We start from the raw sequence: 19737 nt of genomic DNA, 5'->3' as shown, positions 1-19737 counted from the left end.
TGTTTTCCGATGATCCTAGGTGACCCCTGTGAAGGGGTCATTTGACCAAATGGTCTCGAAGGACACGTTGAGAAATGCTGTTCTGTAGAAAAACATGTTTTTGCCACATGCGACTTGTTTTTGGGATTGTCTACAGCTTGAACACAAGAGAACTTTACTTAGGTGACCTCCTTAACTCCGCGAGTATAAATTGTCTGATGCTCTGAATAAAGCTGGCTATTGCATGAGATTGTAGTCCGCTTCATTTATTGACTCCATTCTCCCAGGTCCCACCACCTCTAGAGCAATGACAAGTACGAAATGACAATTATCACAATCAAGTTAATATACCCAGGAATCCTTACAAGATCAAATCACATAAAATGGACTGGATTCCCAACAAAATGATAAAGCTGACATATGTAACTCTCAAAAGCCTCTGGAACAAAAGCAGATTTCTCTAAGCCCACTTTCTTCCTCACATCGGCAATGGATGGGAGATGGTGTGAGCAAGCATGGCCACACCAAGGCTGGTGACTATACAGAAGCCCTGCAAAGACTAAAGAGCATCTCTGCAAAGAGTCATCTGCATCCTGTGCTAAAGTCGACTCGTGCTTCATCATGAGTGGGACGGACTTATCCTTAAACTGGCCATTTCTTACCTCCATCAAATTCGCCTTCCTTGTTGTGACTTTTACACAGATCAATGTTTGTCCCCCCCCCTTCCTGTTGACCTTGGCAATGGAGGATTCAGTATGAACATGAGTGAGGCTCTAGTCTTTAGACAGGAGGACCATACAAGAATTGCCAAGGACTGCTTGTCATAGCTCAATGTGGGCGTGCAGGCTTGCAAACAGTTACCAGCCTGACAGGTTAAGAATATTCTTGTGTATGTAATAGTAAAGAATTTGGTTCATCAGCAGGTCTTGTTATGTAACCCATCTGGATTCAACCTCTTGACCCTCCTGTCTCAGTCTCCTAAGTACTGGGGACACCATGCTTGTCTAGAGTGAAATGTATTCGAAAATTGGGTTGTGAGACCTCCAGTAATCTTCAGCTGCATCCTTCACTTCTGAATGACAGGAGAGAAGGGCACTACCCACTGCCAGTGAACAATCAAGCATTTGGACTGAGGGTGTCTCTCCTTCACAGCATTAATCACTTTCATGTCCTCTTCATCCAGGAGCCAACTGAGCATATGAAGCCTGATGAGGCTGGGCAGTCGGGACACACACTGACTCAGAGCCTTGACAGTGGTGGCCTGAACTTGGATGGATTCTGGGAGATGCCTGGAAATGTTGAGCACTTGTAAGTTTGGCAGGTTGTCCAGGACTTGAAAGAAATGTCTGTACCCTTCCTCTGTAATCTTGTGATTCAATGAAAGATCTAAGGTCTCAAGTTTCTGGAAACCCCCGCTGGTTGCTCCCTTGGCTGGAAAGAGAGCAAACCAAAATATTTATGAAGACAAAATGCCAAGGACTTGAGTAAAGCTTACAAGGTTATCGTAACTAACCTCATACCCACCAATGAAGGCAGAGATTGCTCAGCATTTTCCCCCCAAGACCAGGTCCTACCTACATAGCCCTAGCTAGCCTGGAACTTATTTATATAGATGAGGCTGGCCTAGAACTCACTTATGTAGATGAGGCTGGCCTAGAACTCACATGTAGATGAGGCTGGCCTAGAATTCACTTATGTAGATGAGGCTGGCCTAGGACTCACATCTTCCTACCTCTGCCTTCTGACATTTGGGTTAAAGGCATGCACTACAACGCTTGGCTTTAAACATTTTTTTAGAGATCACTCTTTGAAAACCTTCAAGAGCTGCTTGGTTGGTAGGGAAGCACCTGGCCAAACTGCAAGCAGTTTGGAGGAAGCAGAAGCCAGGAAGTCCAGCACAGAATGTTGGCTCTCTGGGCAATGTGGACTTCTCTTCTGGTCTCACAGGAGGACATGCCAAGGCAGGGCAGAGCTGTGGAACAGGTCACATTGTAGGGGACTGAGAAATGGTGGCCACAGCGTCCCCCTTTTCGCAGAGAACGGAAGGTGGCAGTCCTAAAGCATGTCCTCTCACTGTGACTGCTCTCCAGTTTGCCCAGATGACTTCCTGGTTACTTAGAGCTCTGGAGGAAATGCAGGCTAGGGTAAGGTCTCAACCGGAGTCCATGACTGGAAGTGGGCACCTAGCACTGGTTTGGCTTCGGAGTGGATTCTCAGAGCTGGTCCCTATTCTGTTCTGTTCATTCACTTTTTTAAGACAGACTCTTACTGTGTAGCTCTGGCTGGCATGGAACTCACTGTGCAGACCAGGCTGGCCTTGCACTTACACAGAGAAGATCTGCCTGCCTCTGCCTCCTGAGGGCTGAGATTACAGGTATGTGCCACCACACCTGGAATTAGCACTTTAAATAGCATCATAAAGTAACAGTGCTGAGCAGTCACAAGATGAAATCCAACGTCTCTCACACACCCATGAAGCCCACCCCAGCAGGACCTTCCCTTTCCTCTCCTGTCCCTTTAGAACTCCTGCCTCTCACTCCAGACTCTGATTTTTAAAAGTTCTTCAAATGGACCTGGTTCTAGGACACAGGTGGTTTTACTATTCAGAATGTCAATGCCTCCTCTCCCTGCTCGGCTCCACCATCGTATAGAAGGTCTTAGTGGTAACCTCACCTCCACAGCCCTTCCCTGGCCCCAAATCAGGTTGAGTTCTGCTGCATGCGGAAGGAAACGGCGAGGGGGAATTTGGCAGAATGCATTGCCTAAGAATGCCCCAAAGCTGGGGAAAAGCTGTCAAGCCTCAGATCCCATCAGTCCTCCAGACCCCAGGTAGAAGTTACCCTAGTCATGCTGAACTCAGCTGCGGTTTTAGTTGGCTTGGTGGCCATAACTAGTCCCCTATTTCCAAATGCAGTCACTTTGGGGTTAGGACTTCAACATACGGACTTTGGGAAGACAAAATGAAATGTATGTCCACTGCCACAAAGCAAAGCTTCTAGCTCCAGCTGCTCCAGATGCCGAATGCAGGAGGATTAGGAGTTCTAGGCCAGCCTGGGCTACATAGTGAGACTCTGTTAGAAAAAAAGAAAGTAAATCTTAAAAGCTACTGAGTTGGGGAAAAAGACACCTCACCTTTAAGGACATCATATCATGAAAACACTGAGAACGGACACTAAACAAAAGAAATGATACAGGCCAGAAACTAAGTAACTCCAAAAAGAATGCACTGGGAAAGTATTTCAAAGATGAAGGCAAAAGCCATTTTTTATATCATTAAAATAGGAGAGAAGTCATGACTAGCTGACCCAGAGTAGAAAAAATGCTAACAGAGTCCTTCAGCAGAAGGAAAAGGACCCTGCTGAATGGAAACATGGGAGGCTCAGGAGCAATAGCAGCTGGGAATCAATACAGCAGTCACAGAGACAGGAACACCAGCACTCGGGACAGATGTGGAAGGTTACTGCAAGTTTGTTACCAGTCTGGGCAACATAGGAGACCCTGTGTCAAAAACACCAGCATTAAAAAATAAAATAAGCAAATCTAGTTTGTGAATACTAAGCCCAGAACTGTTTAAAATACTAATTGAAGAGTTAAAATGCATTAGAATCCAAAATCAATGACATGCAAGAGGTAGGAGGTGAATGTAGGGTGTAATTTAAGTATTTTTACTATGTGTGTGTGTGTGTGTGTGTGTGTGTGTGTGTGTGTGTTGAACAGTTTGTAGTTGAACAGTCAGGTTGAACAGTCTGTAGGTCAGATGTTTGTATAGACATTCACAGCATACAGCTCCAATGAAGCCACTGCTTCCACACAAGGGGGAACCCTTTCCCTGAGGGAAACTCACCGATTTCCATCACACTGTCGTCATCCAAAGTCTCCTTAAAGGCAAGAACTCGGAGATACCGAACCTGCAGACACTGCCGGACAATCAGTTTGGCCACTTGGTGAATCCCGTCCCCACTGGGAAGGAGCAGTTCCTCCAGGTTCCTGAGAGAACCCAGAGCCTGTGCTGTGGGAGACACCACAAAGCCATCCTCAGTAGTAGTCCCATCATGAGCGAGCAGCTGATGACCTAGACCTTCTGCAGTCTAGGAGGCCCCACCTAGCAGGGGCCCTCCTTGTCACTGTGCTCTCCAAGGAAAGGAGAAGGGGTCAGCACACAGCTGCTTCCTGCTGCTGTCTGCAGCTGGATCCCCTCCATCCTCCCCAACCTGACTCTTCACACAGGTCCAGGCTGTCTTTCCATTTCCACTTCCGTTCCCACAGCCAGGCCTCCTCTGGCTGCAGGTCCCTCTACTGATCCACAAAGCCCTCACCCCACACCCTTCTTTACCAGGCTCTCCTTATGCATACAAAGTCTGGGAAGTAGTGTGGAGACAGAGCTCTGTACCCCATATCACCATTGTCTCCCCACTTTTTTTTAAAACCTGCTTCTGTTTCCCATGGAAGCACATTACTTTTCTTTCTTTTCTTTCTTTCTTTCTTTCTTTCTTTCTTTCTTTCTTTCTTTCTTTCTTTCTTTTTTTTCTTCTTGGAGCTGAGGATCGAACCCAGGGCCTTATGCTTGCTAGGCAATCTCTCTACCACTGAGCTAAATCCTCAACCCCTCCTTTTTTTTAAGATTTATTTATTTATTGTGTATACAGTGTCCTGTCTGTATGTATCCCTGCAGGCCAGAAGAGGGCACCAGATCTCATTACAGATGGTTGTAAGCCACCATGTGGTTGCTGGGAATTGAACTCAGGACCTTTGGAAGAGCAAGCAGTGCTCTTAACCTCTGAGCCATCTCTCCAGCCCAAGCACGTTACTTTTCTAAACATTTCATAACTCAAAAAAGCATATAAACTCTCTACACTTATTGTTTTGTTCAATTTGATTTATCACAGATTAGGTTTCTTAAACTAAATAGGAGTTTTAATATGAATTCTGAAACCTTTGAAACAAAAAGGATGTTGCATATTTGGAGTGGGTGCCAGACTATGAAGTTCCACAGTGCTATCATGACCAAATTCTCTCCTAAGAAGTCAGTGAGTCTGAGAACATTGCATTTAATGACATCAAGTGTGAGGATATGTGGGACCAACAGTGATGGCATCTGGGGGTGATACTGAGCATCACTATGGTGTCAACCTAAGGACCAGCATAGCTATTACAGCTGATGTTCTGTATCAGCACATTCCACCAACCACAGGTTCAATCTTTAAAAATCGTGTCTGTGCCAAACATGTATAGACATTTCCCCCTCACCATTATTCCCAGAACAACACAGTGTAACACTTGTTTACATAGCATTTACATTGCATTAGGCATTATAAGTAATTGAGAGATGGTTTAAAGTATATGGAGGATGTGTAGGGTCATGAGCAAACACTGCACCATTTTATATCATGGAGTGGAGGATCCTCTAGTGTTTACATCAGCAGAGGTCCTGGACCCAGCTGCCATGATATCAAGGGACAACTGTACACAGCTTGCTTTGTTGTAGGTTCACTGAAGAAGATCAGGAGGAGGATAAAGAATACATTAAGAAACTCTGTTTATAAACTCACCAAACTTTTCTGATGTTTCCTTATCTGAAAACTGTTGGTGTTCAAGATTCAATATCTTCAGAGAAACAAAATTTGGCAAAGTGGTGACTAGAAAAGGGAAAATGAAATATAGTTAGTTCAGATACATTTCCTGTGGCACAGAAGAATACCACTGAAGTAAGAGTGTTTCAAAAGTGATGAAAGGTGATATAATATTCAGATTGAATTACTATGACTAAGTAGAGGAAACAATTCTGAAAAGGAAATGTTTACATGGTAGACACAGATGCACTTCATTGTTGTGAAAGACTCACAAAAGTCAGGTGCTGTCACAGTTTCTGTGACATCAGCAGCCTTTTAATTCTAGAGTATTTAATAACTTTTTGCACAGGAGCATCTGAAGTCAATGTTGTAAGCTTATAGTTCTTACCAAATGGCATGGCTTCAAAGCATCGTCCAGAAAACACAATCTCTCTGAGTTTCTTGCAGGAAGCAAGCACAGTCATGAGAGACTCACAGTTCGAAAAGAAATCACATTTCAGGTGGAAAACTTGGAGATTTGGAGAGTTCTGGATCAATTTAACTGGAAAAGATGAAGGATATTCAAAAAGTAGAGGTTACAAATTCCTATCCAGACTGGCCTCTCAGTCTATAATCTCCAGCCACACCATTAAACAGGCAGTGATGCACTGATCTAGTGCTCAGGCCATGTTGGGTGTGTGCTCAGCTTCCTCAACTGACTAGTGAGCAGAAGACCCGGGGCAGGTTCCTGACCCTCTCTGGATCAGTTTTCTCTTCTCCATATTTCACTTTCAGCATCAGCACCCTGATATCTCTGTGTTTGCATATTGCCCTGATGCAGCAGGAATTCTGTACAGAGTCATATAAAAGAAGGGACAACTCTGAAGCACAACTTAAAAATGTTTTTAATTAAACAATCTGCTCTGTGTGTGTGTGTGTGTGTGTGTGTGTGTGTGTGTGTGTGTGTGTCTGGACACAAAAGGACAACTTGGGGGAAATCTGTTCTATCTTTTTGCCATGGGATCCCACAGACCCAACCTGTTATTGGACTTGGCAGTAAGCACCCACTGACCCATCTCATTGGACAGAATTTTTCTGTTGTTTGGTTGGGTTTTTTCCCTGTGGGTAGTGTTGGCCTGGAAATCACCACATAGGTAGGCTGGCTTTGAAGTTGTGATAGTCCTGCAGCAGCTTCCCAAGTGCTGTGATGAGAGGCATGAGCCACCATGCCCAGCCTTAGTGACTTTTTGACCTGCATGTCAGTCCCAGGTTTATATTTCTTTAGTCCTCAGTGTTCAGGGTTTAACAAATTAAGGATCTGATGGTGCCTGAGTCATTTTGCTAAATGACATGTTCTAGAAAGATGTCTGCACAGCTGTCCATCAACAGGAGGCTGGGATGGAGAGAAGTGGAGGAAAGGTCCAGGTTGCCCCCAGTCAGATTTCCTCCCTCAGCAGGCAATCTGCATAGTGCCACTAAAACAACAGCAAAAGAGAAGAACTCCACACACTGCCTTGGAGAGGAAGTGTGCTGGGAGTTTAAAGCTCAGGCCCTGGAGTCACACCTTCTCTTTTCTTAGCTGGATAAACCTGAGCAATCGCTGACCTCAGTTTCCCCAGTTGAGAATCAGCAATAATCATTGTGTCTTCTCTCACACAGTGGTCTGAAGAGTGAGTTAGTATTTGTGCAGAGCTCGGAACGGTTCCAGTCATGTTAGAGACTCTGGGTTACAAATAAATGTCTGCCCTCTTAATGAGGAAGAGCGCTGTTCTCACACCTTCCCATGGACACAGTTTACGATGTCAGGCTCACAGAAGTTTTAACTAACGATGACTTCATGATTCTAACAATTATTAGCCAAGTAGCTTTTCCAGCTGACACATGACCTGGGACATCCAAGCACCATTCTTACCCAGTTTGGAGAGGTCAGACTCTGTGGAAGTTTGGATAGATAACTTCTCCATGTGGTGGAGGTTTGGGAAATCTCCAGGGATGACCGAAAGCACATCTGGAATGCCATCTAGTATCACAGATAGTTCTTTCAGGCTTGGGAACTTGTCCAAGTTAGCAAAGAGTTGATCTGGAAAGCAGCACATAGTTTCCATCACTCAAGAGTCCCAAGTGGAAGTTCTCAAGTGTGCCGTGATTTTTAGATATTTTCATAACAAAACTTCTCAGAAATCTTAACATCTTTTTTTTTTTTTTTTTTTTTTTTTTTTTTTTTTTTTTTTGGTTTTTTTGAGACAGGGTTTCTCTGTGTAGCTTTGCGCCTTTCCTGGATCTCCCTCTGTAGACGAGGCTGGCCTCGAACTCACAAAGATCCACCTGCATCTGCCTCCCAAGTGCTGGGATTAAAGGCGTGCGCCACCACTGCCCTGCCAAGATCTTAACATCTTCTTATGAAGCACATCCATGAAGAACCTGCCATCTGCAGCATCTGCTGGTCGTAGAGCATAGGGGAAGCCCTGTGCTGTCCTACCACTCAGAAAGCTGAGAATTGGAAGTGATTAACAGCCCGGGTAATCTGTGTCATCTGGTGGGCCAGGTCATTTGAAGCTCCTACAACCAAGACTGGAGGTGGCTAGTAATCTAAATGACCCAATAGCCAGAGGCTCCCCCAACCTCCCACAACCAGGACAGAGGTCACTAATATCCCAAATGACCTCTATACTATCTGTATGATCAAGATCAGAAGCCGGGCGGTGGTGGCACACGCCTTTAATCCCAGCACTCGGGAGGCAGAGCTAGGTGGATCTCTGTGAGTTCAAGGCCAGCCTGGGCTACCAAGTGAGTTCCAGGAAAGGCGCAAAGCTACACAGAGAAACCCTGTCTCGAAAAACCAAAAAAAAAAAAAAAAACCAAAAAAAAAAAAACAACAAAAAAAAAACAAGATCAGGCCAGACCCTCAGTCACTTAAGCTGGTACAGGTAGCCTATCTCCAGAACCCATCTTCTTGGAGGAAATGACACATACCCCGAGTTGAGTTTCAATGTAATTATGCTTTCTTGTGCAATGGGGATTGTATTGCACCAGGAAACATTTTTTTTCCAAGTTATACTGGGCTTAAATACCTTGTGAATAAACTGCCTGTTATTAGACTCCCCAAAGTCTGATCCAAGTTGATGGAGTTTTCATTCTTATCTCTTCTGGTGGTTTGCTCCCCTGTATGGAACCTGCAGGGATTCCCTCAACATCTCCCCAGCCAACAGTGTGGGAACAAATAGTTTTGCACAAGCAAAAGGACACAGTTGGACTCCTGCTTCCAACTCATAAAAGGCAGCTCAAAGTGAATTAATGACAAATATAAGAACTAAAACCAACACCCGGGGCAGGTGGGAGAGCTGGCCCTGTGGTCATAAAAGCAGGAGAACCAACTCTATTAGCGCAGGTGTAGGTGAGCCAGCCCCCAAATTATAAACATGGGAGAGCCGTCCCCATCTCTCATCTGGCAGACCAACCCTTAGCTACCCAAGCCCAGACCCAGGGTTATAACTTGGGCCGCCCCAACATCTACCTGCCAGAGCATGTGAAGGAACCTGACTTGCAGACCCAAACACTTGCAAGATCTCCACAACACAGGGCAACAACAGGATACTCAGGAAGAGTCCTAGTGAGGACCCAGCATCGATAGTGTAGTAGAAACCAGAGGCCTCAAACCAGATACTATAGAACAATCTTTGTACACTGTAAATATGTATTGCTCTAATTGTTAATAGAAAGCTGATTGGATGATAGCTAGGCAGGATTATTGGGGCAGAGAGAATGCTGGGAAGAAGAAGGGCAGAGTCAGAGGAGTCTCCAGCCAGACACAGAGGGAGCAGGACATGTACAAAATGAGGTAATAAGCAGTGATCCACATAGTATTACATAATTGATTGAAATGGGTTAATTTAAGATGTAAGAATTGGCTGGAGACAAGTCTAAGCTATCAGCTGAGCATTTATAATTACTAATAAGTCTCTGTGTGGTTATTTGGGAGCAACTGCCAAGACACAGCGAAACTCTGCCTACGTATGGCACTCAATGTGGGAACACATATATCCACATAAAACCTGAGAAAGCTTAAGAAAAGGTTCAGGGTGGCACATGCCTTTAATCCCAGCACTCAGAGAGGCAGAGGCAGGTGAATCTTTGTGAGTTCAAGGCCACCCTGATCTACAGAGTGAGTTCCAGAACAGCCAGAGCTACACACAGAAAAACTCTGTTTCAAAAAACAAAAAGAAACAAAAACTCACAAAAGGTTCTCAACACACACAAACAGAGTCAAATGCAACTTCCTGATACAACCTTCTTTCAAGTAAACTCAGTGCTAACAACAAACAGAGGCATGGCTCTTTTGGGAGGCCCTGCTGCCAAGCACTTGTGTGGGATTTATGAGAAGCAGGCAGCACATTGCTCCATGGCATGGGACTGGGTGGAGACACCTACAGAAACATAGAATGAAAACCTTCCCAGAGCTGTCAGTAAACATGGTTTCCACTGGTACCTCCACCATGAGACTGGGCTCTGGGGAAACCAAGGGGGGAGGAGTCAGCTGCCAGCAAGCCATGATCTAAGCTGCACAGTGGTCTCAGTTTTGCTCATGCAGACAGAAAAGATTACAGACACACAGTAAAGACAGATCCCGATGAAAGAAACCTCTAAACCGATTGCAGTGTTTTTAAAAATGTACATAGACTTGGGAGAGAAAAGAGAAATGGTATATAGACAGTCACAGAAAAAAATAGTTTAAAAATAATAAAATAAAGTCTTTAAAGAAAGAATAAAGTAATATAAACAAAAAAGTCATGCAAAGATGGAAAATACATGGGGCGTCAGTTCTGTTTGTTATTGTGTTGTCTTTGAATTTTCTGATTGCTGATGAAGGAACGACAGCTGCTAAGACACATTGGATTATGAATACTGCTGGATTAAACCAAGATATATAGTTAAAAAAATGTCTTGACTTCAAAATGGAAGTCAAAAGATATGTTACTTAGGGGGAAAGGTTATGTTTTTATTTCCACAGGAAAGGAGAGGCTGTGGATTCATTCCAGGTTGATATGGATCAGGTTTGATTGGGGAAGACCCCCTGAAAATCCTGACTATCGACCTAAAGAAATAAACCTAGAAAGACTACAAAACACATAACATATATTTTACCTGCTCAAACATAAAACAAAAAATCATCTTTGGGGGCTGGAGAGATGGCTCAGAGGTTAAGAGCACTGGCTGCTCTTCCAGAGGTCCTGAGTTCAGTTCCCAGCAACCACATGGTGGCTCACAACCATCTGTATTGAGATCTGGCGCCCTCTTCTGTGTACATAATAAATAAATAAATCTTAAAAAAAACCATCTTTGGCTAACTTGTGTACAACACACAGCCTGTACTTGTATTAATACAGATACATATGTTACCTTTAAAAATTTATATATTTTCAGAACAAGGGGACCAGACACCAATGAAAACAAATGGCCCAAGTGATCCAGCATCAAAATGCCTCTGTTACAGTCTCCTCAGATTTCTGCATCCAAAACAGCTTCAAGGATGCTGGCTGAGCTGGTCCAGCCTCACAAACTATTCCAGCCAAGACTTAACAATTATCCTGATTTTCTCAAGGTTCCCCAAAAGATGCCAGTGCCCCCAGACAGCAAGAAGCCATCTAGAGAAAACAACACTCACACTCCCATAAGATTGGTTATGCATATTTGTCATCATTTAAAGGGGGTTGGTCATAAGTTATTATTAGTCATAGTTAAAAAAGGAGGCTAGACAAAGGAGTTAAATTCAAAGACCTCTTTCAAAAGGAAAAGACTGGAATATGATATAGAAATGATGAGATAAAAGGGTAGATTATCAAATCTACTTTAATCCAAAAAATAACTATTAATCTCAAAATATTTTACATTGGTATGGATTTTGGTATATTGATAGAAATTTAAAGTTAATTTCGTTATACTGTATGCATGTTTCTACTCTTGTTTGGGGTATTATGCTTATACAGCTCATTTAAAAATGTAATGTATAATTAAGAAATACAGGTCAGTAGTTAGTCACCTATAATAATCAAACTTGTAATCATATTAGGTCTGTTTTCAAGGTTAAATAGATATATTTAGATAGATGGCCTTCAAATACTTCAAAGATCTACAGAATATGGCATTTAATATGTTTAATAACCCACGGCTTTTCGTGACAGTGAGGCATGTCTGCTCCTGACAGCACCAATTTGCTTCAAAAGAGGATGATGGACATCAAAGAAACTCCATAGGGAGTTTGTTTTCTTTACGGAAAAAGTTAGACATTTGGGGGAAAAAAAACTGCCCTTGCCTCAATTGCTGACAGTGTATTGTCCAAACTGGACCAGCAGGACACACACACACACACACACACACACACACACACAGGACACACACACACACACACACACACACACACACAGACTGCCAAACTTTGCAAAGACAACATAGGACAGTCCTTCAAAATTCTCTGCTTCTCAGAAAAGTCTGTCAGACATACTAGGCCTGTAGGCCAAAGGTGAATGCCCCAATGTTACAGAAGAACTATGGGTGGCTGTCCAGGCAGCCAGATGTCTCCGTTGTTAGGTAACATTTCACCCTTCTGGGGTCTTTGATGGAGTTCATGACTAGATAGTCATAGTTAAAGTTTTCCTTAGTTATGATAAAAGGTAAATTAGGTAAAATTTACCTAATTTATAGTAGTTTATAAATTTATAGTTCTATAAAGTCTATAAAACTTTAGACTCACAAAGATAAGATAGATAATAGAGTATTTCCTCTAATATTACCAAATACAAATGGACTGGACATTGTAACTGTAATTCTTACTTGATAAGTATTTTTTGTTGTATATAGTTTTACTACATTAGAGTTAGAACCTTTCCTTTTTAATTAGACAAAAAGAGGGAAATGCTGTGGAACAATCTTTATACACTGTAAATATTTATTGCTCTCATTGTTAATAAAAAGCTGATTGGCTGATAGCTAGGCAGAATTATTGAGGTAGAGAGAATGCTGAGAAGAAGGGCAAAGTCAGAGGAGTTGACAGCCAGACACAGAGGGAGCAGGACATGTACAAAATGAGGTAATAAACAATAAGCCATGTGGCAGCACATAATTGATTGAAATGGGTTAATTTAAATTGTAAGAGCTAGTTAGTAACAAGCTTGAAGTATTGGCCAAACTTTCATAATTAATATTAAGCCTCTGAGTGGTTATTTGGGAGAAACACCGCCTATATCAGACCAACGAATGACTCTTTGCAATGAACACTTGCAAGTAAAGATATATGGACAAAGGGGTCTAGGGCATGACTCACTCTGTCACACTGTAGCTTCCATGATGAGATTTTTAATTTTTTCCCTTTTTAATTTTTCTCTTTTTATTTTTTCCTTTTTTTCCCTTAAATGTTTTATTGGGGGGGTGCAGGGGAGGAGGGTAGATATGAAAGGACAGGGAAATGAACCAGAGCCCCGTGTATAGAGGGAAGCACTCTACTGACCAAGTAACATGCCGGCCCTTCTTTGTCTCTATTTCACATGAGACAAGTGACATTTTTTTTTTTTGGAATCTATGGGATGATATTTATGATCAAAGTCAAAAATATTTTATTTTCTGAGGGACCAGATATTGGAGCATGCCTGTAGTCTGACACTCAGGACATGGCAGCAAGAGGCTCAGGCAGTTCAAGGTCATAGTCAAAGACACAATGAGTTCAAAGCCAGCCAAGGCTATATGAGACCCTCTCCTACACAAGAGGGGTGTATGGCACAGGGATGTGGTTCCATGAAAAAAGCACTTGTCCCAAGCCTGCCAACCTAATTTCAATCCCTAAGATCTGCATGGTGGAGAGGAAGAACGTCATTCCTGAGATTGTCCCTTCACCTCCATATACATGCTGTGGCATGGTCATGTGCCCGTGCACACATTTGCAAACACACACACACACACACACACACACACACACACACACACACACAACTTACACAACTAAAAAATGTAAAGAACACAGATATAGACAAGCAACGCATTCCTAAGAATGTAACAAATAGCTAAAGGCAAAAGCTTAGACTAGTTATAATCATGAAAAATTTAAAAACCAAGCATTACAGGGCTATCAAAACTCTTAAGCACCTATCAACAAATTTAATGAAAGTCAGGTAAAGTCTGGACTGAAAACTATCAAATATTATTTAAAGGAAGACATTACTTAGAGGAGATATTTTTACCTGGTTGGGTTCTGTCAATTTGAAACAACCTAGAGTTAAGTGGGAAGAGGAGCCTCAGTTTAGAAAACACCACCATCAGGTTGTCCGTAGGCAGTCTGTAAGGTATTTTCTTTCTTTCTTTCTTTCTTTCTTTCTTTCTTTCTTTCTTTCTTTCTTTCTTTCTTTCTTTCTTTCTGTATTTATTTATTTATTTATTTATTTATTTGTTTATTTATTTATTTATTATGTATACACTATTCTGCTTGCATATATGCCTGCAAGCCAGAAGAGGTCACCAGATCTCATTACAGATGGCTGTGAGCCACCATGTGGTTGCTGGGAATTGAACTCGGGACCTCTGGAAGAACAGCCAGTACTCTTAACCTCTGAGCCATCTCTCCAGCCCTAAGGTATTTTCTTGAATAACTATTGTTGACGGAGGGCCAGCCTCAGTGGGGACAGTACCCCTGCACAGGCGGTCCAGAGCTGAATAAGAAATCAGCTGTATAAGCAGCGACAGGAACATGCCTCCCTGGTCTCTTCTCCAGTTCCTGCCTCCAGGTTCCTGCCTGAGTTCCTGCCATGACATCTGTCAGTGAAGGACTATGTGACCTGGTAGTTGTAAGGTGAGAAAAGCCCTTTCATCCCCAAGTTGCTTCTGGTCAGAGTGTTTTATATCACAGCAACAGAAACCTAAGTAAGACTTTACTGTTCCCACTTTTGAATTCCTTTTCTGGAGAAGCTAAACCCACTCCTTCTTTAGACAGTCAGGTGTAGATGATTCTCCAGAATCGTCTCACACACAGTCCACCATTTACTAATAACAAGCTATTCAAATTCCCTTAGATTTCCCTCAAGCAATGACATACTGATGTTAGTGTTAGCTAATTTTGTTTTAATTGTGTGAAATCCATTAATGATTCAGGGCCTGTCACTAAATTACACACTGCCTCAAACAGTGATAGTATTTAGATCTCTTCTGTCAAGGCACATTTATGACCTTGTGCCTGAGAAGTTTCATTCATCTAAAACTAAGAATAAGAAAACACGGTATCAATCAGAACGGCTATGTGATACTCGGGGATACCTGGTAACTGGTTTGTCCCTGAGACCTCAAGAGACTGCAGGGCAGGCAGGCTGAGAAGCAGCTCCTGTTCCGCTGGACTGAGCTCCAGTCTGCGCATGGAGCACTTGGTGACCGAGGTCTTATTCAGCTCCAGAGCTGGGCGGATGCTTTCAAGAAAGCCACTGCTGTGCTTCAAATGGAGCTCGATACTCTGTGATGCCGAGAAGACTTCCATTAGGACCCGGAGCAGTGCTGGGTCTGCTGGACCCATGCTGTCCACTCCAACTTCCAGCCTAGGAATCTTGTACGGCTTGGGGGACAGTTTCCAGTAGCCAGCACTGATGTTGGGTGGGGCTTGGTGTTGGATATCTAAATAGTTTTTTATTATCTCTTCTTTTTCAGATAAATTTTTTTCACATTCATTCATAGGTTGAAAGGCAGATGCATAGTCCTCATCTATAGTTGGCGGCTGTAATTTTTCAAAATCTTTTTCCATGAGTGAAAAATCTATTCTCCTTATCCTGTTATTTCCACATATGGAGACCGCAATACTCTTCAATAGTAGCAGATTTTCTGGGTAGTCCCCAAAGTACTGTAAATTCAGTACATTCAAAGCCAGTGTTCTCCCTTGAAGGAACTGCAAAATAAATGGAGTACAGGCAGCCACCGTGTTGCTTTCATAAGCAAAGTTTAGAGCAATGTTCAATAGATGTTCTGAAACGAATGAAGAGAAAGCCTCAGGAGATACCTGCCACAACCCCCTAACAAACTCTATCCTCAGGGAAGTTTCTGGATGGCGCTTCACATAATCCTCATTTTCAGACATGTTCTCCAGCGACTCTTTATCATGCACCAACTGAAGCAAATGAGACACAATTTTTGGCCCTGCCTTTGATGAAGGGTGGCTACAGACACACTTCAAAAAATTACTGTAGGCACTCACAGCCTTCAAGGGTGAGTTAATTTGTCTCAAATAACCAAGTCCCAAATCTTGGTCTTCCTGCCTTTCTGAAGCCAGGAGCTCAGTCAGCCTCATGGCAGCCAGAAATTCTTGGAACAAAGGACTTAAGAACCGATAAACTGGTCTCAGTCTCTGGGCAGAGAATTTGCTCATCAAGCAGGTGGTCAGATCTTCATCTTCATCAACACCTGCTTCTGAGAGGTCATCACTACTGAACTCAAAACAAAATGAAAAAAGGCCTCTCAAGGCCAGCTGGCCACATGAGGATACAGTGGCCTTGAGAGGCTCAGGTGTAGCCTTGTGATTTAAGGAAAGATATTTCATATAGGACTTGAAAGCTGCCACATCATGAAAGGCCTGGTTAGAAGGATTTTGAAACCAGTCAGTACAGACTGCTGCCATAAAGAGAGGAGTTTTGTGAATTCCCTGTAAATCTTCATTCTTTCCAAAGTAATTAATAAACCTTCGAACACGGGTTAGATCATGTGAGAATAACTTCCGTAATACAGAGATAGTGTTATAGAAGGGAAACTCTTTGATCTCTAGAATTGTATCTAGGTATGGGCGGATGTTCCTGGCCCTGTTTGTATGGACAGTGATCAATAAGCAGGTTCGGGTCAAGTAGTTTCTTGTAATCAGGGTTTCTATGGCTTGGGGCAGTGAGTCCATCCCATGGTAGTCATCCAACAGGAACAGCACCTGGTGTTTTAACTGCTGGATGATGCTGCTCAGGCCCACTTCACTAATGCATCCTCCTGCCTCTAGGAGTTGGGCACAGATGATGTCAGCCAGCCCCTGGTCTGGTCTGGTGGAACCAAGAGAGATGTAGAAGACCAGCTGGAACCTGTTCAGCAGGGGACAGCATCCTGATGCCCAGAGAAAAGCTGTTTTCTTCAGGAAGGTTGTCTTCCCACTGCCAGTTTCCCCCTCCACACACATGACGGAGTTGAGATTGCTGAGGACCTCAGGAAGCATCAAGGCCTCTTGCACCGGCCTGCTGATGTGCTTTGAAACCATGGACAAGTCACAACCAAGCAAGTGGTCAGTGCCGAGGCCGGAACACACCTCTGGCAGATTCAGGTGGCGGAAAGTGGCCTTGGTGTAGGCTCCTCTCAGCTGCTCACTCAGACTCTTTGCCTCTTGAATCCACTGGGCTGCACTCTGAGCCAGGTCTGTGGAGAAGAGTGGGGACAGTGGGAAGCACTTTAAAGTCTAGCAATGTTTTGTTTTGTTTTTTTGAGACACGTTTTCCCTGTGTAGCTATGGCTGTCCTAGAACTTGCTCTGTGTCTCAGGCTGGCCTCAAACTCAGAGATCTTCCTGCTTCTACCTCCCGAGTGCTGGGATTAATGAATATGCCACTATGCCCATCAAAGTCTGGCCATCCTAATGCTATGATGTTGTGTCTGGTCTTTGATCTGCCTGTCTGCTATGGATGGACTATCTATGAGCTGCCCTTTGGGATCCTATCAGACTATTCACAGCATCAGAACGTGTGTCCAAGGCCCTATTTGACATGGGGACTTAGACATAATGTGTGCTTATTAAGAACACTCTGGCATCTTAATCTCCCATTTAAGACCCCAGGAATCCGGCTTGCTGCAGGAAGCCTTTAAGACTGGCTGGTTTGGATCTCACACAAGGACCGCTGTCACTAGTCCTGCATTCACTCTCAAGATGTCACAGGAATGCTGACACTCTCTCACCCACAGTTCCCTCCATGTCAGTGCCCTCCTCTCTAGGAGCTCCTTGGACAATTATAAATATACTTTCCTTTTAAATCCTAACATACAAATACACACAATCCCATGTTGCTTTCAAGTTCTTACCGGCCATAGTAGAGTGAACGGCCACTGGATCCTCATGATTGCTTTCACCTGTGGTGCTCTTTGAAAGAGAAATTCTTTATTAAATCAAAACTGCGTCTTAAATTAAGATTGGGTACGATATTATCATTGACAATATAATCAATATTATCAGTCAAAATGATAATACAATCCATCAAAGCCCAACATCTTCTAAACACAGCCTACACTCAGTGCTGATTGAAGGAAGGAGTGTTCTAGATAGGAAAGAATAAATCTCACACATCTGCAAGAGTGTGTTCCTGGATAGTACATGCATGGGATACACATCCTCTCTATGGGTGAGTGCTGTGTGGGTGACCACAATTGTAGAGTCTAGAACAAGAATGGTCCTGCAAAAAGCATTAAGTATTGCCTTCATCCTTGGTTATTAGTAACTATGTGTTTCATATCATCATATCACCAGGATGCAGAATGGTGATTACTCACACACTTTTGTGAGGTTTTGTTTTGTTTTTTTTTTTTTTGTTTTTAGAGAGTCTCATGTAGTGTAGGCTGGTTTGGAATTCCCTAGGTAGCCAAGGGGAGCATTGAACTCCTCATCTTCCTTCCTCAATTTCCAAATCTGGTTTTATAGGCATGTGCCTCCCCAAACACTCCAGGCTTCATTGTCTTTTTTTTTCCTTTCTGGGACTCTAAACATGCCTCGCCACACCCAGTTTTATTCAGTGTTGAAGGTTTGTGTGTGTGTCTATTATGGGAACATCTAGCAACTGAGCTACATCCCTTGCTCCTGTAATATCATTTTTAAATTTCCAAATATGTCATGCGGTGGTGGCCCACACCTTTAATCCCAGAGCTCAGGAGGCAGAGCCAGGCGGATCTCTGTGAGTTCTAGGGTGAGAACCAGGACAGGCACCAAAACTACACAGAGAAACCTTGTCTCAAAAAATCAAAAAAAAAAGCCCCCCAAAAAAATCCAAATAAAGAGCTTTATCAAGTGAACCCAAAATCGCTCTGTTGTTTTGTTTTCCTTTACTCTTCTTCCATTATTTTGTTGGTGTTTGTTTTGTTTTTGTGTCTCTTTTATGAGGTGGTATCTTATACTATTGTCCAGGCTGATGTTGACTGCTGATAATTCTCCTGCCTCAGCTTCCAGAGTGCTGTTGTCCTGACACGAGCCACCATGCCCAGCTTTGTTCTCTGTTCTGTGGCATGAGAAGCAGCATGTCCATCACTACAGTGTGAGGTGGTTTGTGTCAGCAATGAGCTGATGGTTAGACTGTGTCAGAGAAACATGTAGGGGTCAGAGCATCATCTGACTTCATGATTTTGCTGGGCACTTGCTTTGTTAGAGAAACATGCCTGTAGGCCAGGGGTACAGCTCAGTCATAGACTCCTTGCCTAGCTTGCACAAGACCTTGAGTTTGATCTCCTGAATTGTAGTAAAGAACAAAAAGTCAAATAGGAATGGTGGCACACACTTGTAATTCCAGCATTTGGAAGGTTGAGGCAGGAGGATCACAAATTCCCAGCCAGTCTGGGACTTGAACATAGCAAGTTCAAAGTCAGCCTGGGCTACACAATGAGAACTTGTCTCAAACAAAATAAAACTTGCCTTGTACATCCCAAAAGAAGTAAGAAGACAAGCCTACTACCCTCCAAAGGTCACAGATGGGGTCCAGTTAGTCTGAACGTTTAATAAATCTAAAAGAATTTCAACAACAGACTTCTTATAGGAGGAGTTGACTGTGCATTTCATGAAGATAGCTAGTGTGTCTCCCTTGTCCACTGTGAAGTTCCTGTCTATACTTCTCACTTGATATTGCTTATTGGATAACTGTAGAATTGATTTAATTATGATACATTTACAATTGGCAATTGCTGTTCAAAAAGTGTTCAACCACAGGACCATGTGCTGCCGAGTCAGAGAAGGGGCGGTGTCCATTACCATGGCTTCCGGAAATGGGCAATGGCTCTGAAAGGCAGGAATCTCTTCTGCAGAGGACTTCAGGTTTTGAAGAAATACACAGCTAAACAGAGGAGATAAAAGTCACAAAATAGTTGCATGCAGCTAAGTGCTTGTGTTGGGTTTTTAAGAAACATGAAGATTTGGGGCCAAGAATGAAGTGGAAAGCTGACAGTTCCAGTGATTCTGTCGTGTTGTGTCG

General features: G+C 43.1%; 1 pseudogene; it reads right to left on the bottom strand.

The window, feature by feature from the left end:
- Window positions 1-403: 403 nt before the first annotated feature.
- The window catches only part of LOC131921783 (baculoviral IAP repeat-containing protein 1b-like), a 31981-nt pseudogene continuing 12647 nt past the window's right edge, over window positions 404-19737 (bottom strand).

Source organism: Peromyscus eremicus, chromosome 11 (genome assembly GCF_949786415.1).
Source record: "Peromyscus eremicus chromosome 11, PerEre_H2_v1, whole genome shotgun sequence".
Lineage (NCBI taxonomy): Eukaryota > Metazoa > Chordata > Mammalia > Rodentia > Cricetidae > Peromyscus > Peromyscus eremicus.
The sequence above is the reverse complement of the archived record's forward strand: the minus strand, read 5'-3'. Positions and strand labels throughout refer to the sequence as shown.